The sequence below is a fragment of the Agelaius phoeniceus genome, chromosome 13 (genome assembly GCF_051311805.1).
Source record: "Agelaius phoeniceus isolate bAgePho1 chromosome 13, bAgePho1.hap1, whole genome shotgun sequence".
Taxonomy (NCBI): Eukaryota; Metazoa; Chordata; class Aves; order Passeriformes; family Icteridae; genus Agelaius; species Agelaius phoeniceus.
Window position 1 is genome coordinate 5,777,151 of NC_135277.1, and position 23,666 is coordinate 5,800,816.

The following is a 23,666-nucleotide window of genomic DNA, read 5'->3' on the forward strand; positions in this document are numbered from 1 at the left end:
TTATCTAGAAACTTCCCAAATCCCCAGCATCTTAATAAACTGGAGGTGGACTGCATCATTGCCAGAGGCTGTCTCTTAATTTAGATGCTATGTTGTTGGAAAAGCTATTGAATTTGCTACGTACTGGTCATTTTTCCCATCCAGTGGTATGGTTTTTATTCAGGCAAGTTGATGCTGTTTACATCAAATATCTGTAGTAGCATCCTGCTTCTGAGGGAGTTATGGCAAGGAAATGTCAGAAAAGAAAGGCTGAGCTCATTTCTGCAGACAGCAGAAATTAAAGGTGGGGAGGGGGGAGAGCATCTTTCAAGACCTTTCAGTGCCATCAAACCTGGGGAGTGATGTGCACGACTAATGGGGGATCAAAGCGGTTTGAACAGATTTTCTCAAAGAGAACTCCCTGGAGAGAGGATATAAAGGTCCTGGTGGTTCTGCTAATGAGTTGTTGAGGTCCAGGATGTACTGGTCAGCACAGCACCAGGAGATCAGAGCAGGGCCAGCAGCCTCAGTGACCAGCAAGAGGATGAGGAGAGCAGGGAGACAACCACTGTGAATTATTGAGTGAACTCCTACACGACAGTCACACTGAGTTGCATTAAGAATAAGGCATGATTTTGCTTTGATGCAGGAAAAAAAATTAAACCTTCTGTTCTGAGTATTCATTTTAAGAGTGAAAACCATCCTGAATAACTGTTGCATTCAAATGTGAAAAATCCACCCTTCAACATCATGAAATCAGCTCCAAGAGGCCACTCATCTGCCTTCCTTCAATTTCATGTATCAGTTAATAGATATCAGATAACTGACTTCTAAAATTACTTCTCAGCTCCCTGCATTTTCAGACACAAACTTATTTCCTATGGTCTTCCCCTTTTTAATACATACAGAACTCTATAAGAGGCATAATAGGGAATTGGACTGGAAACATTAACTGGGCTATTTATAGATTAGCTACAAAATAGTGTTCCAAATGTTCTGATTGTCCTAATACCACCTCTCCAGCCTCAGACCTTCACCTCCATTTGCTGCAGCCTTCTCAGGCCACCTGTGCAATTCCATCCTGACTTTTCTATACAAAATGCAATGAAATAAATTTTAAAATAATTTTTTAAAAATAGTAAGTACAATTTTTTTAAAATCCACCTCTTTTTTTTTTTTTCCTTGAATTCCTGTTCCACTCCTGGAAGCATCTCTTGGATAGGTAAAAACTGTACATCAAAGGAAGTATAATTTCCTCTAGTACCCCTCAGTCTCTACCTAAAGAATCACTTTAAATCACAGTGAAGCACACAATGGCTAAAGGTCAAATTATATTTATTTACTCACTAAAAGATCATTTGAAAGGTTTATTTTTTCTTCACCATAATCAATGTAATTTTTTTTTATACTGACAAATGTACAATATACTTCTATATAAAGAATTTATATCTCCTCTAGAACAAAGCAGTGTTCAAAAATTTCTATTCTAATTAAGACTAAAAGAGAAAAAGGGAAAAAAAATCACCTTCTGCTTGACTCAAGATCATGAGCAAAATCTTCAGCTGTGTCCAACAAAAACGTTTTTTAACACTCTGGAAGTTTTAGCATAGTATTTGAGAGGAGCTTACATTTGGCATTTTTACCCTCCAAAAATAAGGGGGTTTTAGAGCAATAATGTGTTCCTGCACACCCACTGAATTTAAGGAGAGACAAAGATAGTGATACAACAAAGTAACATCCACAAACACAATTTAATTACATTTTAAGTAGTGTAGTAATAAACCAAGTTTAACTGTAAGATACTGGAATATTCTTCACATATTGTCTATACCCACATCTCTCATGTAATGGTTCTCTGGAGTAATTTACCTTTTTTTATTATTATTCCAAGTCATATTGTTCAGCACAAGGGAAAGAATATGTAAATCAGAAACATAAATGCACCAGTTAAAGCTGCCAGATTGAAATAATGAGGATGTTATAACAATGACACAGCTACATTTTGATATTTTTTAAAGGGCTAATTAAGGCTTCCTAATTACCCCAACCAGTGAGAGTATTATCCTCTTGAATTGCTATGAGTAATTAAGTTAAAGCAATTTTCAAAAGAAAAGTAATATAAACTTCAGATAATCTTTGAATACCCCAACAGCAGCTGATAGATTATGTGGGAGAAGGAGTTATCCTGGCAAGAGCTTCAGTTCCTGAGAGGGACACACAGGAAATGTCAGTTCAACTGCTTGGGGAAGGTGAATGTGGCATTTGAACACAGATTGAGAACTGGGTTTTTCAGTTTTCACCAACAGAAAAAGTAAAAATTCAACAGCATAGAAAAGTCAATAGCGTAAAGTCACCTGTGGGTTTCTGTGGAAATATCTGAAGTACAAAGAATATTCTCCATGTCAAAGAATTTTAAGATTAAAAAGGCACAAGAACCCCCCTGAAAGACAGCGACAAAGGTTTCATAAATACCATCACATTAGAAAAGAAAATGCTGCAAGCAGAGCATTCAGAACTGTCACAATGGAACAGAAAATGCCACAAGGAGTTTGGACACAAAGCTCCAGTCTGAGTTCTGCTGAAGGAATTCAAGTTTGTCTAAGTGTGCCTCACTTAGAGCAGCCAGGTCCCACCTCTACTCTTGCATGAGCCAAAGCACCACATACACCCAAACCATCCAGGGTTAAATACTCATGGTTACAATCCAAAGCCCTTCCTGACTCCTACAAACCACAGAAAAAGCCTTCAGAGTCCTTCAGGAAGGGCAATAAATACAGACTATTTTAAATTAGCAACTTCTTAATGAAAGTTAGAATTGGCACATCAGTGAGAAACTGCACCACCAGACATTTGCATCCGTGGCTTCTGCCCATTCAGTGCCCCCACAGTTCAGTCCTCTGGGCTGAACCTGCAGAGCACCTCCAGGTTCTTGTGCTCCCTGCAGCACTGTGCACCAACAGCCAGAGCAGGGCAAGGCTATCAAGCCATAATTCCCACAAAAGGACTTACCCCAGGTCACACATCAAACCATAATTCCCACAAAAGGACTTACCCCAGGTCACCCATCAAGCCATAATTCCCACAAAAGGACTTACCCCAGGTCACACATCAAGCCATAATTCCCACAGAAGGAGTTACCCCAGGTCACCCATCAAGCCATAATTCTCACAGAAGGACTTACCCCAGGTCACACCAGCAGGTCTGTGTGGAACCAAGCAGGGAATCCAACGTCACCATGACATCATCCTTCTTCAGAGCCTTACAAATGCCTATTCCTCCATCAGGGCTGCTGTTTTGTGTCATTCCTGACTCTGCTGCCAGCCCACAACCCTTGCCATGAAGCCAAAAGGCCTCATCTCTGCTAAAGGCATTTCTGGGAAGATACGTTTTCTTCCCTAAAGCAAAACAAATTTTACTTGTGACTGCTTCAGTTCTTGCCCTGAACCAAAGGAACAACCTTCTCCTTTGCTACTCACAGATAATGTGTAAATCTCCCTGCTGCCCTAATCTCAGCTTTCCTGAGTTACCAGCTTGTTCAGGTGGTTTGAGTTGCTCTGAAGTTCAGGGCAGCAAAGGCTGATGTTTTTGTTTAGTCCTGAGTATCATTTGAAGGCTCAGGAGGACCTTTTCCCTGCAGCTTTCTCTGAGCTCATCCACAGCTAGTGTAGGAGATGGCCACATTATCACACCCCTGGCTGAGCTTTACTAAAAGCTATTTGGAATATGAAAAGGGGCCACCAGCTAACTAGAGGGTATTTCAGGGAATTTGACATGAGACTAAGCCATGTAGACCAATTCTGGCAGGAAGAAAGGTTTTAAAATAGAAGATGGAGCTTGGGAGACATGTGGAATAAGAGTTTATAGACATACACACACAGACCTTCCCTGGACCTTTCAGAGAAGATGGGGGCTGTGAAGAGCCCAGCAGAGCTCTCTGCCAGAGGGTTGTCACCAAAAGACATCACAGAATGGTTTGGGTTTGAAAGGCCCCTAAAGATCATCCAGTTCTGGCCCTCCTGCTGTGGGCAGGGATAATCTATAATATAGATTATATTATTATATAATGCAGATTATATTATATATCTATGATATATAACACCCGTGACATCTGTGACAGTGACTGTACAGAGCTCACACGCCTCGCCCTGACACCTGCTCATTTTGGCACATCCCTGCACACCTCTGATGAAATCTGGTTAATTGATGGAAGTTCCACACTCCCCCTCCTGCTCTGTCCAAATGCTGTCACACCCAGCCCTCAGGCTAAAACTAAGCACCATTGTCCCATGCCAGCTCTGTACCCAGGTGCTGGAGGAAAGATTGTCACAGTGATTAACAGAATGAAAAATCCAAAATCCTGCTGTGGAATGAAGAAAACACCCAAAAGTTTGCCCTGTAAGCAAGGAACAACTGCTTTTATTTTTGTGCACTGCAGCAGACTCCAAAAGGTCCCTTTTAGGCCAGGCCTGGGGTATAAAATAAAGGAGTCAGCTGCAAAGAAGGAATTAAATCCAATGATATCCCTCTTTTTTCATACACCTGGGTCCACAACAAACAAATGAGTCAATCTGAGAGGGAAAAACCTCAATAAGCAGCCCTGCACCAGTGAGGGTGGCTCGTGCATATTGCTGTTCCAGGGTGTTATCAGCAAAGCCCAAGTGTCCAGTCACTGCAGTGCTCATAATTGTTTTTATCCCCTTGAAAACAACCTGGTTAGGAGCAGAATTAAATTGATTTGTGAGCAATGTTTACCCTTTTTCCTCGCCACCAAGCAGACAACCAATTAATGGCATTAAAGATTAATTAACGGGGAGGGACGTGCACTACCTGCCAGACTGACAATTGTCTGTGGTGTTATGTGTTCTGTTCTCAGCAAGAAAGACCTGCAGTTCTGCTGCTTGAAGTTTCTCTTTTGAAAAACTAGAGTGCAGCAAAATCGTGGAAAACGGTTTAAAGAAAATAAAATAAAATAAAATAAAAGGAATGAGAGTTAGGGGATGGTGGGTTTTCAGCTGTTACTTGCCAGTGCCTCATTTGCACTGGAAAGGTGCAGAATGCTCAGTGACTTTGGGAGCACTTGGCCTAAAATGGAGTGGAAATGTGGTCTGAAGAGCTGGGTGTGTTTGTGTAAGTTGGAAGGAGGGAGAAAGTATATATTAGGCATTTCTCACACACACATACCCCACACCTGCTCTTGACAGCTTGTTCCATGTTTCCTATCAAATGTATAAATAAAGTATATACATTTTACATATAAATGGAGTAACACAAGCCCTGCCAACTCTCCATCTGTATACTCAGACACAAAAGCATAGACAGAGCTAGAAATTCATGTGCACAGGGATATACAGGCACTCGACATTTAAATCCTTCCCATCCTGTGAAGTTGCAAACAAACCCTTCTTTTCCCTTGAGGTAATAAGTCTGTTAATTATATTTCTTGCCCTGCTTTTCCTTTTTATTTTCAGACCAATCTGGTTTTTCTTTTTCTTCAGATGTGTGTGAAATGGAGGGTTTATTGGTTTTGGGGTTGGTTTTTGTTTTGTTTTTGTTTTTTTTTTTTGCTGCTGAAGCATGTTGAGAACATTTTGCTTAATTTCTTTTGAAGTACCAAAGGGACTGAAAGCAAAATCAGATTGTGCCTCCTCCATTTTCTATGCTGACTTTGTCCAATCTAACAGGTTGCAGTAGGGATCTTCTGTCTCTCTTTCTCTCTGCTTTAACCCAGTCCACCCTTGCTCAGAGCTGTTCCCCTGAGCACAAAAAGCAAGCACAAAACAATTCTTGCAGTTTGAGGTGAGGGAGGCCAGGTCCTGGCTCCCAGCCCTGCTCGCTGCAGCTGCTTGGCAGAGCCAGTGGAGTGGGTAGCAGAAGTGATTAAGAAAAAAAAAAAGGAGGGGCACAAGAATTTTGGACAGGATATGAAATAGCTGAGCAGGCAGCCAAAGGCTTGGTAAGCCCCTGCAAGTCAGCAGCAAAGTGATCTGGGGGCTGGGGTCAGACAAAGCCAGCCTGACCCAGTCCTGCAGAGGAGGCTCCAATGGTACAGAGGGTCCTGCAGACACCCACCAGCTCCACAGTGCAACCCATCCTGTGCAGCTTTGAGCCTGGCTCCACATCTTCATTCCTCTTCCCCTTCTCCCACCCATGATGCTCTCTTACATCCACACTGGGTAGACTTGTCCCAAGTTCTGCTTAAAACATGATTCCCCTTATCTTCATATTTCCCTGCTCTGAAACTTCCCTGCTCTCCCCATTTGCTCATCTGGTTCCTCTCTCTCTCCACCAAGGCCTTGAGGCTCCAGCAGACCCCAGAGTGTATTTTGTGTATGTGTGAAATGGAGAAATCACAATATATTTCAATTCTGGGCTGGAAAACAGCTCTGGGAGATTCTCTCATGCCTGGAGGAGAGTTAGGACCCAGTGCAGGTGCTTGTACAGAGCTTTCACTGACTCAGGCTGGCAAGGTACAGAAGATTCCTCCGTTGGAGCGAGGGCAATGACCTCAGGAGTCAGCAACAGGTGACTCAGAGGCTGTTTCAACATTTTCCAGGAACACAAAGAGAGAAAAACAGCAGCTGCCATAACAATTTCATTTTTCAATTAAGAAACGCATGCATCGATCCAGCTGCAAGGAGCTGGGTGACATCCCATGGCTGGCATGTGCCTCAAGAGAGCAGCACAGCAGTCCTCTCTGGCTCTGAAAATCCAGCACAGACTCAAGGTAAGTGTCTCTGAGTGTCTGACAGGGACTCTAAACAGAGGAATTGACCTCTGAGGCATCACAGCTCTTCCCCTTCCCCAGTGGGACACCTGCACCGGCACGAGCACCACCACAGAATGGTTTGGGGTCTTAAAGATCACCCAGTTCCACCCCCTGCCATGGGCAGGGACACCTGCTGCTTGGATCAGGTTGCTCAAAGCCCATCCAGCCTGGCCCCATCCAGCATCTCCACCCACTTTGGTTTTCTGGCTCTGGAGCAGAGGAGCCACGCAGGCTTTCTGTCCTCTCTTTATATTCATCAGATGGAGAGATATAAAGAGAGACTGTGATGGTTGCTATTAATTATCAGCAATTTTGTGTTCATTTCTGAGGCATCTTTCAGGTTTGACAAGAACTGCCCGCTGCTGATCTGAATGGTGTGAGGGTCACCTGGGCCAAGGGAACATTTATCACTTTCTTCTCCAGGGAGATAATAACAGCCAAGATTTTAGTTTAAGCTTATTAAAGTGCCCAGTTATCTGTTTCAGCACGGATAATTTAATCAGACAATTTAAATATTTATGAGGCTGCACGTTATTGTCGACGAAAGATAAAAATGTGCTTTAAGTGCTATTCAGAATAAGAATTATAATGATGATTAAAAAAGCCATTGGTAATGACACTTGATATTATTATTGTTAGCTCCTAGGGTTACTGAAGCATCACAGAGGACTGCAAACAAGAGCCCAGGAGCTGGACTGAAACACAGTCCCTATCTCTGTCCATGCAGGTCTTGTGAAGAGATCCAAGGCTCAGCGGCACCCAGGCACGCAGCCCAGAACTGGATCGTGTGTGCTCAGAGGATAAAGCCAGCCCAGCAGAGGAAAAAATCATCTCAGCCCCTCCTGCCATCATTTAAAGACAAAATCCACACAAGTGGCCCTGGGAAGGGAGCCACAGCTGTGGGCTGCAAGGCACCAGAGCTGCAGAGACAAATCTGAGTCCAGCCATGCCTGCAATGCCTCCCTCCCCTCTCAAAGCAGCCAAAACTGGCCAGTTACACACACTTCCCAGCAAGGAATTGCTTCATTTTCACCCTCAGGATCCTCAGGAAGGGGCATTTAGCACAGGTTCTCCATTAAATGGAGGCTGAGCGTTTCCCAAGGTGAGCAGCTTCACTCCTGCAGGTGCAGAGACCGCAGGGCTGCTGCCAGGAGAGACCTTGATCAGCAGGGTGTCCACACACTGAGCACATGGACAATACCCACTGGTTTGAAACAATGGCAGAACACATTATTTATCTGAGGTCAGAGCTTCTGAACCGAATATTTTGCTGGAAGCAGACCCATTTTAAAATAAATTAAATCAAGAAAATGTGTGTGGGGAGAGCCCTGCTTTCTACTTCACTGGATTTTAATTTTTTCTAATCTTTATGACCATTAAAGCTCAAACAATTTGAAGGCATATAAACCCTGCATGCAAGCTGAATACACAGAAAGCAGTGCAGCCTGCCAGCTACTTTTGTTCCACCTCACCTAATTTCAACATTTAAAAATTATATTCACTCCCTTTCCTAATGCTCAAACTCTACTGGGTCACTATTTTATTTATGAGTGCCAGCTATATAAGCAGGTGGCAAAAAGATATATTTTATTTATGAAATATAAATAGGCAGCAAATGTGAATTAACTGAGAGAAAATCTCTCACTTTGGGAATTTTTTTTATATTTGAGCTTTTATTAATGCTACATTGATGTCATGTATCATCTCAGCATATACTTCATGGGTTTGGAAGTGTGACATAAGTGGAAGATGGATATTAATATTCCTACCATTATTTCTACCTTCCCTACTCACACTGAAGACTACCACTTCCAGTGGAACAGAACAGACAATAAAGCCATTTGAAAACAGCCTGTCATTTATTTTATTTTCATTCTTTTACATCAGAACCAACAATACATATTATCTAAAAATTTTGGTGGTATGTCAGGTAATATTCCAGCTGTTCATTAGCTGAGGTTGGATTTTGGGGAGGGTGTCTGGTGTTAATTTGTTTGACAAAAGACATTATTAAACACTTAGTACAAAAGGTATTTCACCTTTTATTCTCTCTATTCTCTGTCTCAAAAGCAAACCAGCTACCTCATCCTGCCTGTCACACACATGCACCAGGTGTCCCGTGCATAATTATGCAGTGCTTCTCAGAAACACTGAGCCTGAAGGAACTTTTCATTCTTTGGAGGTGGAGAGGAAAATTCTCTTGTCTTCCTGATCAGATGAGGAATCCACTTTCAAGAAGGGAGAAGAAAAAAAAAAAATCATTTTTTAAGATTTAAAAGCTTTGACTCATTTTCCAATCAATCATTTTCATTAACAAGTGCCTCTAAAATGCTGCTGCTACAGAAAAATATTTCAACCTGTCAAGGGCTTTCTTTCCTTCCTCCCTCCTGCACCCAATTAAGGCTTCTCCTGCAGTTATTCCACTGTCTACAGAAGGCTGAGCCTTTTTCAGACACATCCTTCCCTGTGGAGAACTGCCATTTACTTGCAGCTCTGAGACACTAAACCACAACAACTCCTATTTAAAAGCTGTGAAAACCCTTTTGGAGGCAGAACTAGGGGAAAACACAGCCCAGCAAACCAGTTGTTCTGTCACATATTGATGGGATAAAGCTGCGTGAAAATTTGTTTAAAAAAAAAAATAAATTACTGGAACCAAATTCATGTAACTTGTTGAATCAAATGTTAATAAATAGATATTAATACATAACAAGCTCCCAGTAAAGACAATGAGCTAATGTCTTGTTTTCAAGTGAAACTGAGTCCCAAGAAGCACTTTCCTAAATATGTGAAAAGTGAATCAGAGGAGTGTTTTCAATGTAGATTCATTCAAAACTGCATTCTAACTTCTGCTTTGCTTGTTTATTTACAGGTGCCTCACTGTGTGGTTCTTGATCCCTTAGCAGATCCCATTATGCTTTTGAAACAACTTGGGAATTAACAAAAGATTCTTTTGGGCAGTGAAAACTCATGGAAGTTTGCAAAACTTGGTTCCACCAGCTGTCATCTCCCTCCCTCGCCCCCAGCTTACATGGTCAAAATGTTGAATTAATTGAGAATTCATTATTTCCAATTTAATCATTTCACTGATTCTCTCAAACACTGCAAAACCACTGAAACCTCACAAACATTCCCTTGGGTCCAAACAAATTCTCCTCACACCATCTTTCTTCTGGCTCTTAACCCCAGTGGGGATATTTGGGGTCACCATCTCCACAAATGAGGAAGGAGATGCTGAGGAACAAATCCTGGCTGTCCCTGGGACCAAAAGAGAGCAAACCCAGCCTTGCCCTTTATTCCAGCTCCTGTACAGAGCCAGGGTCTGTCCCAAGCCAGCAAACTTCACGTGGTCTCCTTGCACAAGCTGTGTGATTGCCCACCCTAGGTGAGGCTCTGTGAATGTGAAGGTGAAGCAATACTGATATAAAACTACTAGAAGATCTGATTTAATATTTCCATTACTATGAGTGAGATAACTTGCTTCTGTGTAGGGAAAGGAAGAGGAAAGGGCAAAGCTGGGGTTGACTCTGGGACTGCTTTGTACATGTTTTAGCAGGGCCTGCTGTGATAGGACAAGGGGCAATTGTTTTTAATTTAAAGGAGGCCAATTTAGAACAGATATAAGGAATAAATTTTTTTACAATGAGGCTGGTGAGGCACTGGCTCAGGCTGCCCAGAGAGGTGCTGGATGCCCCCTCCCTGGAAGTATTCAGGATCAGATTGGATGGGGCTCTGGGCAACTTGATCTGGTGGAAGATGCCCCCAGTCACAGCAGAGGGCTTGGACTAAATGTCCTTTAAAGATCTCTTCAAGCCTAAACCATTCTATCATTCTATATTAAAAAAAAAGATATAAATATAGATAGATAGATAGATAGATAGATAGATAGATAGATAGATAGATATAGATATATATATTTGTATAAGCAGCTCAGGAACTCTTCCTGTCCCATCTCTCATCATTCACAAAGTACACAAAGTACGGAGCACTGAGAGCAGTGTCCTTATGCATAATGGAAATGAGGCATGAATAGGAAAAAGACAGGTTTGTCTTCTTTGTTAACAATCTACCTCTCCCCCTCAGAGGCAAGATGTCAGCTGGATAATTTATTAGAAAATATCACCATAGTGTAATACAGTATGTACTGTCCTTTGGGGGTTGAAAATCAAATATCCACTTGTCACTGGAAGGGCTGATTTAATTGATACACATAACGATTCACCTGATGGCTTTACATTTTTAAAGCTATGTGGGCTGGATTTCTCACAGTGAGAAGAGGTGGGGTTTAATCCAGATAACTGGGAGCAATCACCAGCGTGGCATGCAAAGGTTCACGAGCTTCAGACCCCAAACACCCCAAAACCAAGCAGCACATCCCCCTCAGACAGTCCCTGCAGCCACTGGCACCTGTTTGCCATCCATGGGATGCCCCAAAACCAGCAGCAGCTCCAGCTGGCTCAGTCAGGCACTGAGCAATTCCTCCTCAGCCCCACGGCCAGGGAAACAAGGGCAGCAGGCCACGCTCCTGAAACCTGAGATTTCAGCAAAACCCAGAGGATTTTGAGCCCAAGCAAGACCTCCCACAGCGGGCTGTGTGCTCTGCACCAGCAGGGAGCTTGGGCTTGGGGAGGAGGGATGGGGGGGTTTGGGTTTTAATGAGTTATTTCCTAATTTCCCAGTAACTACTTTGTCGTTCTGAAGGCAAAGACACAGAGCCAAGAGCACAGATCAGCCTTGCCAGGGTGACCCAGACCTCCCAGAGCAGAGTGTGCCCGCTTGGTTTGTCCCATAACCCAGCAGGGCTCATCCTCAGGGAGCAGCAAGAGACAGAGAGGTCACAGCAGAGGGTTCAGCCTTCCTCTTTCCAGGCATCCAATAACTCCCCAGGGACAAGATGGATGGGGGGAGGAAGCTGTGATGAAAAGATTTTCATGAGCAGGTGTCTGCCTGCCAGCAAGATGAGCCTGAACTGGAAAAACTCCTTCCTTTATGCCATGGGCAGGCATAAAATAATCCAGGGTTTCACCTGCAGAGCTGGAGACCAGCAGAGCCAGCACCTTGATTTGGTCTCCGACCAACTCAGGGACTGTATTTGGAAGAGTCAGCCAAACCAATGTCTGTAACTTCCTTACAAATTTGTATTTGAGTTAATCAAAATTAAGCTGCATGTTTCTGTCAGTGTCAGTAAGTTGTTTTGATTGTGGAAATATTTGGTTTTAAAACAAAATAAAAAATCCACACAAGTGGGAACAAAAACGTTTTAAATATGCTTTTTGTTCAGATGGAAGTAACCTTCATTTTGTAGTTTGTGCTTAAAACAAAACAAAACAAAAATCCAGATATTTAATTTTGAACATATAAAACCTTTGACTTGTTTAAAAACAGTGTAAGGCATTTTTATATAAGGGAAGGAACAGAAAACCCAAACAAATCCATTTCACAGTAACCCACAGTGAAATGTATTGCCAGTTTTTCATTTGGCCAGTGACCTTGAAAATCATAACTCCAGCTTGGGGTCTGTCTGTCTCTCCTCTAAGTGACAGCCAATGAATCAGATATGTGTCCTGGCACAGAATTAGAACTACATCCTTTTGATATTACAACTTTTACAGACATTACTTATACAAACTCACATTCTTATGCTTCTTGAGGTAGTAATTTTTCTGATGGTGTTGTTTCAAACCCGTTCTGTCACCAGCTCCAGTATTTAACTGGTGCTCTGTGTTTAAGGAGGGAACCCAGCTGCATTGTTGGGCTTTTTTACAATCCCTTTCCAGGCTGCATCTGCACTGCTAATGAATAGTGACATCAAACACATAAATTAGACTGTAGGCTGAAGATAATTAAATTGAGAAAGTTGACAAAAATAAACTGTATCAACTAAACCCCCATTTGCAAATTATTGTATGCAGTCTTCAAGGCTTCAGCAGAACAATGGATACAAGGGGAGGAATACAGCAAGGTTTAAATTTCACAGGGATAATTTGATATTCTATCTGCGCTGTGAGCAAGTCATGTTGCATCAGATCAAATCCCGATTTCATTTCATTGTGAAAAAAATCTATTGTTGCCACTCTTTCCCCTACTTCTTCATTATGAGGATGTAATTTATCGAAGCACCCCTGAGAGCTTGCAGCAGGGAAAGGCTGTAGCTTTATATATTTCAAATAGCTTCTTTGTTGCAGAGTGCTAGTGGTTAATAGGAAGATAATGAAAATATGGAAATTAAATTAATTTGGTGCCAGGGCTGAAAAGAATACTCTCTTTAATTTGCAGTACAGCAAGGTTATGAACAAAATTTGAAGAAAGAAATAGGAAATGTGACTGCTGCATTCTTCCAGGGAAGCTGGTAGGGTGGGGATTATCCTGCATTATCCTGAGCTTGGAGAGAAATCAAGTGTTTTGCATATTGCTTACTAATGGTAAGGATCTAGTTTTGGATAGCATGGGAAAAAATGTTAGTTAAACAGCATGATATGGGAAGGATATGGGAAGGCAAGATATTGATCAGTGACACTCCAAGGAGGGAAACCAAAGTTTGAGTCAATAAAAAGCAAAAGAAGTGCATGGATTGCCCTAAACCCCAGCAAGATTTATTACCTCTATGAAACATAAATTCTAATTAAAGGCAAAGTCCGTTCTGGCTTTTTCAGGCTACACCTAATTAGCCCAGGGAATTCAAAATTCATTATTGGTGCCAGATACTAGATTCTGAATTGAGAAGAACTTTGGAAGAGTGTGTGGAGTCTTATTTCTGGGTGTGAGCAGCAGTGAAAGAGAGAGCACATCCCATGGGATGTATTGGGGGATCAGCAATTCCTGCTGGTCAAGGCCACTGCAGCTGGATGCCAACCTACCCTCGAATGATTCCCTTCACTGGGAAGGGAAGAGCTCAATTCCAGCAGGTCAGCTGAGCCCTGCATGAGCCTGCTCCCATTGCAACGTTTTGGAAGCTCTAAGAGTCCAACAAACTCAGATTCACCTCTGAAGCCCCATGATGAAGACTGAGGGAAACCAACTCACCCCCACAGACATCAAAGCACATTTCTTGCTGCCCCAGTATGATCACATTGCTCGTTGAGGTGCTTAGCACAACATTTCCCTCAACCTCTGATTAAATAAATTCTCCAACAGTCTTGGAGAGAGATATGACACACCAGCTTGCATCCTTTATGGATCTGGCAGGCAGTTTAACGGAGTGCTAAGTGAAACACTAATCACTCAGGCAGACAAAACACTACTGCTATCCAAAATCGTGTTTTTCTCACTGTAGACACAAACCAGCTATATTAAACCTGTAAATATGATGATGATCAATGATGCTGTGGCTTCATGTCTGCTCCCAGCTGCTGTCAGGAGCCAGCTCCTGCCTGTTGGGGCACCTGTGGCTGCAGCCCCCTCACCCCAGGCATATTTGGTGTCCTCTGTTGCTGTCACCTGGCAAACCATGGGGCTGAATTCCCCACTTACCTGGATTTACAGCCCTCACATTCACCCATACCTTTCATATAGTCAAACATAAACCTGCCAGGGTTTCTAAAGCTGGATCAGACTGTCCAAACAACTGCCTCGCAAAGATTTCTTCCCCCCATTCCAGAAAATGAGAAATGCATCAAATTAAGCTTGACAGCTTTTTCTTTCAAGTATGATTTCTCTATCTTGTCTTCCCCACAGGCTTCCAAGAAGTGATGCATAAATATGAATAATAAAAAAATCTCTAAACTATGCCAACAGAACAAAAGGAATATGGAGATGATAAACCATTGTACTTCAGAAGGAAAGCCAATGACTTCTAGCCAAGTTTTCAACAGGGCAACAAACAGAGCAATTTGTTTCAGAGCTTCAAAGGGGACGTGAGCTCATCTCAAAAATCTGGCCTTGGGGTGAGGGAGAAATCCCCTCTTCCCTTATGGGCACCAACAACGTCCATGAGCACATCTGGGACTTCCCGTGGTTGAAGCAGGATGAAACAGCAGATGGATGCACGTGAGCAGAGGTGTGATTATTCCTGTTGGCAGCAGGGTAGAAGTGCAGGATAGAGAGCTGAGCTGCCTTTCTCCTAAGGGGAAGGACACACCAGCCCCAGGCAGCAGCAATCTGTCACCACCTTCAGGCACAGTCCCAGGCAGGAGACAGCACTCGATGGGACAAGAAGCTGAGAAGTGAAATCAAAGCAATTAGCAATTAGTGACTTTGCTAAACTTGGCCAGGATTGCAGAGCTCATTATTTCCTGATCAGCCACAGAAACAGCAGGACCACAATTGGTAAACACAACTCTGTAGGAAGGGTACAAACAGCTATGAAAATACTGCAGCAGTTTTTTTGTTGTGGCTTTATTCCTTCCTCTCTCCATGATTTTCATCCTCATTTCTCAGAATCTTTCTCAGGATAGTTTTGATATGAAGCAAGCATTGGCAGGAGCTCCTCTGTACTCTTTCATTCCCTTCATGTGGAAGAGCTGCTTGTACAAACTTCATTACACATTGGTGGAACAATCCCGGGCCTTGCGGACCAGAGAGAACCAGTGAAATCTTGACTCCATCAAAACTAATTGCAAAACACTTGTTGCTGAAATAAATCCTGGGCCTATCTCAAAAGTAAAACAAAAATAAATTAAAATTATGGCAGGCAGAAATCTCATGTCTGGGAACATCACATATCAGGAGAAAACCATCCAAGGGTACTATGAACATGAACATTACTGTCATGATCATTATAATGAGAGAAGGGAGATTCTGATTTACTGAAATCAGGCAAAGATATCTATCTGGTTAGCATACTCCTGACTGCAGTACAATATATTTCAACACTGTGGTTGCAAAATAATCTTTATTTTTTTTCCATGGGAGATTGCTCAAACCGCGATAATGCGTTTTTCCAAATTAAATAGATAACTTTACAGACTGCTGGGTAATAAAATACAAATAAACACGGAAGACATACCTTATTAAAAAATTAGCTTGTCATTTTTCAGGCTCTTCTTTTGATTTGCAAGTTAATAAAAACCACAGACAGTTGCCATAGGGAGGATAATTAATTATCCATCTATAAAATTAATGTGGGGGGGTGAGGAGGCTTTCACTTGAAATATTCATAGCACATATATTCAAGCAGGAGAGATGGTGTTAGAAGTCTCCCACACAGTCTGACAACTAAACCTAAACAAGTGTAATTTGAGTGGGTTTTTGACTGAAGAACAGCTCTGATGGTGCTAAAAGGTGGTCAAAAGAATGACTCAATTTACCAGCTCTCCTGCTAAATGTAGCCACATGTCTTCCTCTGGAAGGACAAAGAATTGCAGGGCTGGATTCAGACAATGAGCTCTGCAAGCTGCAATCCCTGCTCTCCACCACGTGCTTGAATGGGGCCAGTGCCAGTGCCAGGTCTGCCTGCAGCACATCCAGAACCATCTGAGAAAGCTCCTGCTGCTCACATGGACACCCCAGCATCAGCTGCACCCACAGAGCCCCTGGGAGCTGACTCCAAACACAGCTGGGTGAGCACAAGGCTCCCAGAGATGGATCTGGGCACGAAGTCAAGCAAATCTCTGAGGTGCATCCCAAAGATCAGCTGCAGAGAGGTCAGTGAGAGAATTCAGTTCCCAGCCCAATATTGAGTTTCCTACCCGGGCGAACCAGGAAGCCAGAAAAAAATTAATAAGAGGAGATAACATCCCCAAATGCTGTGTGAATATTTTAAAACTGAATATTTATTCCAAAGTGAATTAAGGCAATTTTAACTTTGCATGAATGCTTCCCCCCAGAAGGTTTGAATAATCCACTAATGTAGAGATTTAGTTAATTTGAACCATTTTCACTGTATCCTTTTCAGAATCCACCAATGTCTTTAAATTTGCCCTGATGCTGCTAGTGAGGAAGTGGATAGCTGTGGAGTAGTTCTTGTGACTAAAGGTACTCCCACATCTCCTAAAAATCTGAATAAAAGACATAGATACCCAACTCATTATCTCATACATAGGACAGCAAAAATGTGCTAAATAAGTAGCTTGGTTTTGAAGTCTTATTTGGACCAAAGTTATGATGTTAAAATAATGAATATCAATATTCTTTATCTTTCAAAATTATTCCGATATTATTGTTACTAATTTTGTGTCACCATCACACAATGTACTGAGGCCACCCTGGCCTGAAAGAGGTCACCATCCAAAGGCAAGAGATGACAGGAATGTGCAGAAAGAGGAAAAATTGCAAGGAAGTCGTGAGATCAAGATGAGGACTGTGGCATGCACCTTCCACAGACCCAATGATTATCATCAGGCAATGGGGTAAAAAGAATGGACTCCAAGGCTGATAATGGCACTTCTGGGGTGGGGGCTGATGGTGGCTTTCCTCCAAGAGTGGAGGATTGCCTGAGAGAAAGGAGCAGAAATGTGTGATTGAAAATGTAATGAGCAGGTGATGAAGGGCAGCATTACGGGCTGATTGGAGGCAGGAACTTTGATCTTGTTTGATACAGACTGCAAGATAAGTGGGGAAGAGCCTGTGAAAGCTCTGGGAAATGAAGAAAAGCCATTTGGAGGATTAGAGAGAGAGGAATGAGTACATAGGTAGCACAGTCACAGTGATATATTCAGGTCCTATAACTGAGCAGCACGGCACCTGTCAAAGTCAGAGGAAAAATGATGCTGCTGAAATGAAATAAAAGCCACCACCTGGACATGAGTTTTATTTAAATCAGCAGATAGAACAGGCTGCTGACTCAAATATTACACAGGACCTAGACAAAAAGTGGATGTAAGACTTTCAGAGCTACAGGAATCTAAACAGTGCCTGGATGGGAGACATCTGCAATGAGCAAAAACACAATGGTGATGTTTCAACCGTAAAGGCATTTGGGACTGCGAGTTAAGAAAATTTCAGCAATACTGATCTGATGTCTAGACACTCACAAGGAGCTGCTGGAGGCCCATATTTTAGTTTGGCAGGAAGGTCTGCAGAAGGCAGTTGGAGGAGCTGTCACACAGCAGAGGCAACAGCACCATCCTGTCCTCGCTTCCACTTGCGTGACTGCCGTTCACCGCCACAGAGCTGCCTGTGCCCAGACTGAGGCAGCCAGAGCTGCTCTTCTCCCCATCATGTTTTCAAGCTGTCAGGGCTTCACTTTGACAAACATTCCAGTGGGAATAGCATCACGGTGTCTCACAGGAAGAATAACTGCAATCGTCTGTGAACAAAAAACACAAAGCTCTACTGCACTGTTTGAGCTCCTTCTGGAGAGGACATCAACTGCAGTAAGAGTGTTATTAATTATGGCTCATAAAAGAAGGAGAACTACTCTGGATGATTAAATGTTATTTTTTTTTTTCCTGGGTTCTAATAATTTCACACTATTTTAAAAGTAAATAAATGAGGCTGCCATTCTGAGAAAGAAGCCACAGTTTATTGCCCTAATTAAGCCTCTATTTATCACAAAACTTCTGGTTCACCCTCCCCTCAACACTAAAATTATGTTATAAATAAGAATCTGAAGATCCAAATCCCACTTAAGTCAGCAGTGATTCATTTTGCTAAACTACTGTTACCTCAGGGTAGACATATTTTAAACCACACTGAAATAATTACTTGGTCCTTGTGGTGTTTCCTGAACTTGAAAGCAAAACATAAAAGTTGACATTTGCTCTACAGCAGGACAGGTAAGAGCCCACCACTGTTTCTACAGCAGCCAGCTTCTTAAGTGAGAAATTCTCATTAATCAGGAGCTGCTTGGGCAGGTTAAGTGAAGCAGAAGAGAAAAATTCTGTGTTCCATCACAGATCCAATGGGTGACAGTGTCCAGCCTAGAAAATACATTGCCCTGGGGATGTTTGCTGTGACAGTCTCCATTTTTGCCTCTAAAAGGGCCTCTGTTCATTTACCAAAAACATTTCTGAGCAATACCTCATCCCTGATTGTTAAGGTGGCATTTACAAAATGCCACAAGTCCTGGATGAAATGTGTCAGGATGACAGCTTCACAGATGGAAATCTCCTTTTCTGACCCTTAAGATTCATATAATCTGGAAAACAAAGATACCAAGATGATGAGGATTTGGAAGTTTAAGTACCTGATTTGCAAGCACAATTAGGTATTTACATTTCAGAATATCGCAGAATTTCAGCCTGCAGACAAAGATAGGAGCAGAAAGAAAGGCCTTGTCAAGACAGATAACAGGAGGCTAAAATTTGTACCACTATTTGGCAAGACTATCAGAGCCCTCTGCCCAGAACAGTGCTCACATCATCATTTTCTTCTGCTTCCTCTGAAATCCATGGCCAGCTACTTCTATCAATATTTTTCCCAGCTGACAGTTGCTAGATCCAGCTCAGGAAGAAACTCATCATTAATAATGTTGCCTGTGATTGCTCTTTAGTTTCTTGCACGATCTTTTCCCATTTTCCCAGATTCTTCCAGCAATGATGTGGCTGGAGATGCCCAGCCTGCAGTGACCAGGGCCCTGTGATAGGAACCTACTCCCCTGAGAAATAAAAAGGTGAAAACAATGCAGTTCATGTGGGCAGCATCACTAACCACACTTCTCATTTGCTGCTCCTCTCACCACCATGAAGGATTCTCCAAAGACACAGGGAAGGTTCATTATCAAGCACTGCATGGATGAAAAAACCCAGAAGCCCACAGTTCATCAGCTTACACTTACACTGGGAGCAAATAGAGGTCTTCAAATATCTGCCTCAGCTACTCAATCAACAAAGGATTTACTTTAAAAAAAACCATTAATTTTCAGGACACTGTTATATTGTCCTGCAAGGACACAGTTTTGTTCTGCTGGATTATGGGGTGGCTGTCCTTGCTCACTCACCCCTCACAGCAACACACTCTCACCTTCTCTTGGCAGTAACTCAGCAAGACAGGCCCATATTGAACACTGGTTAAGCCAGACAGGAAGAAATGGAAACATTACACTGTGTTTTCTGAACAAATTAAAATTTCACTCCTGGTTCTCTGAAAGCCTGAACACCAACTACTCCATTCACTCTGCCCTGCATGGCCAATGGGTACAGATAGGTGTGAGCAGCAAACCACAGCAAACCCCTCAAATGGGACGGATGCTCAGCACTGCAGAGCTGGAGCATTTAATTTCTCATCCACAGGCAGAGTCAGCAGAGAGAGAGCAGCAATTCCTGCCCACCTTCACCTCCTCAGCAGAAGGGACCAAAAGAGTCTCACAACCATGGCTAACTCTTCTGACTGAAGAAACACAGAATGAACCATGGCATTGACTTACAAATGTCTACAGGGACTTGCCAAGCAATGATTTGGTTGGGGTGTATCTAAAAATCTAAGTCCATAATTCAATATTTAACCTGGCCAAGCAACAGCTCAAAAATATTCCTCCCACGGAGGCCCAAAACATACATGCTGTTAAATCTAAAAATGGCATTCCCCTGTATTTTGTTTCATGACTGACAGATGCTGTTCATCCTCCCAGTTCTAGTAGCCAGAAAGAGTTATAAAAAGAGGGACTAAAAAAAGATGAGAAATTGGAAGAATCAAGTCTGGTGAGAGTTACCAATCTGTCTTGCACAGGTGAAGACATGGCTGAATTATTATAAACCTCTCTATTTTTGATATTTCTGAAAGATTCCCATATTACATTCTAAAGGCTTTTAATTTCAAACCATTCTTTAAGGTTTTTAATTGTTATTATTATTACTATTAAAATAAATAGACCTGTAGTTGAGAAAATCCCCCTAAGAGTAATACCTCCAGTGTTCAGATTTTAAGTTGTGTAATCAGCTAAATGAAAATAAACCATGTCTTTATTTCAGCATTGCACTCCCTGAGACAATAATTCATACATGAGTTTAATCATAAGATAATAGAGTTGTATGTGACCAAAACAGTGTAATTATTATCAAAAAACACTATGGAGAAAAATGAGATTCCACAGTAAACATGGTTCCCTACATCTACCCACCCCATAGGAAATATCCATAAAAAGAATAACAGTTTTTATATAGGAAAAGAGTACCTTGGATAAACTGGCTATAAAAAAAAAAATCCTCAGTCCTCAAGACTTCCAGAAATCTTGCAGATTTTTGCTGAAAACTAAATACCCACTTCATTTCATGACAGGCACTAACAAGCTTGATTTCCTTCTTTATAAGTGTCATCAAACCCAGAAATATTGATTTCCAGTTTGGACAACTGGTGTCAGATACAGCACTGTGCTTTCATGTAAAATTCATCACAGAAATCCTTGCAGCCTTCTCATTAAGGTCTGTATATATCTGCCTACTAATAAGTGAAATTACTTATCTCCCTCAGAAATATAAATAGTTGTTGACTAAACATCAGCTTTTAGTAATCAAATGCAAATAATCTCTCCTCAATATGAAAATTGTTTCTGACATGAAGTAATGTATGAATCAGGATCCTCCAAATGAGCATTTTTGCACTCCAATTCAACACGGAGAGTTATGCTCCTGTGGTTTGCTATACACACAGCAATTACACCTGCAGTAACTCTCCCACTGGGTCTGAAATCATCTTTTCTTGGAGGGTTTCTGTCCATATCCACGTGGACAAGTCCCAGAGCTTTAGTTCAGGCCCACATGATCACACATTCTGGGTGCCCCATCCCTGGAAGTGTTCAGGGTCTCACTGGATGGGGCTCTGAGCAGCCTGGGTTAGTGGAATGTGTCTCTGCTCATGGCAGGGGAGGTAGAACCAGATTATTTTTAATGCCCTCTCCAACCTATTCTTAATTGACTTAATAATTAATGAACCTACTTTCATTATGTTCCAAGGGTTTAAGCAAAAGAGGAGGGAATCAGAGGCAGAGTTAGCTTCTGGAGGAATTACCAAGCCAAAAATTGTAACTGTCTCTCTTGCCATCTGCTCTGAGAATGCAAAAAAAGCAGCTCAGGCATGAAAAGAACAACAAGAATTCCTTTCCAAGAGCAGCAAATAAGACACCCTGGAAGCACCCACACCCAGAAAAGCATCTGTGTAAACCTTTAATTCTTTGTGAATCTGCATTGCTTTCCACTCCATATTCTGGCTTTCATGTACTGCACTGACTTCCCAGGCTCTCCCAGTGCATTGTCCTGCAAGTTCAGGTATCTCCTTCACAGCTGTGCATCTGGAGCATCTCAGCATGGATAAAAGGGACAGTGCATTATTTTAGTTCCTTTGGTGATGTGGCCCTTCCATTTGCTCAGACTTTTACCTTCCCATGTAGAAGTGGTGAATATTTGACAGATATTTATGAATAATTTCGAGATCTGCAGATAAAAATTATAATACAGGTGCATGCTGTTATTTCTCATAATTAGAGGAAAGAGTTCTAAGAGTTTCTAGGATCTAAAACAGCTGCTAATGACCTCTGGCAAACCACTCATATTTCCTGGTTTCCACACATACACTTAATATGATCCAGAGTTTTAAGAGAGAGGTAGAAAGTGGAACCTAACAAATAGCTCAGTAAAATCTTCCTGAAAGTAGACAAGACATAAGGAAATCTAAATAGTTTGAGACCATGAAATAGCTGGGAAAATTGTGAGATGATTCAAAAAGAGATTTAAAACCTAGATATAATTCCTGACTGATAGATTCTTTGTTTCATCATTGGAAAATTCCACAAGGAAAGAGGCTCAGCATTCGTGAAGGAATGGGAACACCTCAGTTTGCTACAGAAAGCTGATGTGAAATGGTTCACACAGATGTGTTAGTAGATACAGGTTTGCATCAAGACAACATCTCTGAATGCATGATCTCACTGCTGTAAAATTATCTTGCAATAGAGGGAGGGAGAGGGAACAGGGAGGAAGGATGACTGCAGATAATCTCATGGAGATGCTCAGAAATACTAATCAGGTTCAGCTACCTCACCAGCCACTCTGGTTTGCACAAAAGAATTTTCTCAGTACATTAAAAAAAAACCCCTATAACCAGAGGGGAATCAAATGAAGAGAAATTAAATTAGAACTGGAGCAAAGGGAGATGTGTCCAGCCACAAGAGAGTCTACAACACAAGACATTTTGCAGAGTCAAAAAGGCAAGTGGACTGTGTGAGATAGCAGGAGATAGGATCGTGAAACCATCAGCAATTGTGTGCAGGTGCAGGATTAGGTAACCACCAGCAGTTGCACATAGCTGCAGGGAGAGGCTCTTTGTTCCCTAAATTACCTGTGGTACCCATTATCTTTGGGATGAGTTTGGCTAGAGACCCAGAGAATGCAGAAGATGCCATCTCAGCTAAATGAAGAGATCCTGTCTGTTTTCCAGTAGCTTGTATATAATACAAGTGGTTGATGTTCCATGCACTCGCTCCTCTCAAGACTCCGATCAAACCCTAAAGCATTGCTGGAAAGGAAAAAAAGAGATTTAAAAAGCATAGATAGTTCCAATAAAATCCCATGCTCACCAAAAATGTAGGTACCCGTTCCCTGCTGGTAGGCTGAGTCAACAAGGCAGCCAAGTTAAGGCTGGATGATAAAAACTCTTGTGAATACCTGGACACAAGGCACAGAGAAGATGGATTTTAAAAGGAGTTTCATCCAAGTAGGAACTGGAATTTATCTTGCAGTTTCTCCCTGAAATTGTTGTTTCTAATCATTATTGAATGACTCAAAGGCCAACAGTGAAATCTGTTTTTTGAGCCCGGAGTTGTTTGCCACAAGCTGAAGTTAAAACAATTTGTGACAGAAGCAGCATTGTTATATCAACAGCCTAACAGGGTTTTATTAACACATACACAACCTCATTACAGCCTGGATCAATCTCAGCTCAATCAGATATTGCATATTTTATAAGACAGACCATCATAGAGAGATCACCCAGACAGCCTTAGCAGAGCAAGCAATAGGGCAGGTTTACAGGACTACCATGGGATTACTTTCAAAGAAATAACCCTAAAAGCTTGAGGGACTACTTCACACCCAAATCCCAGTGTGGAACA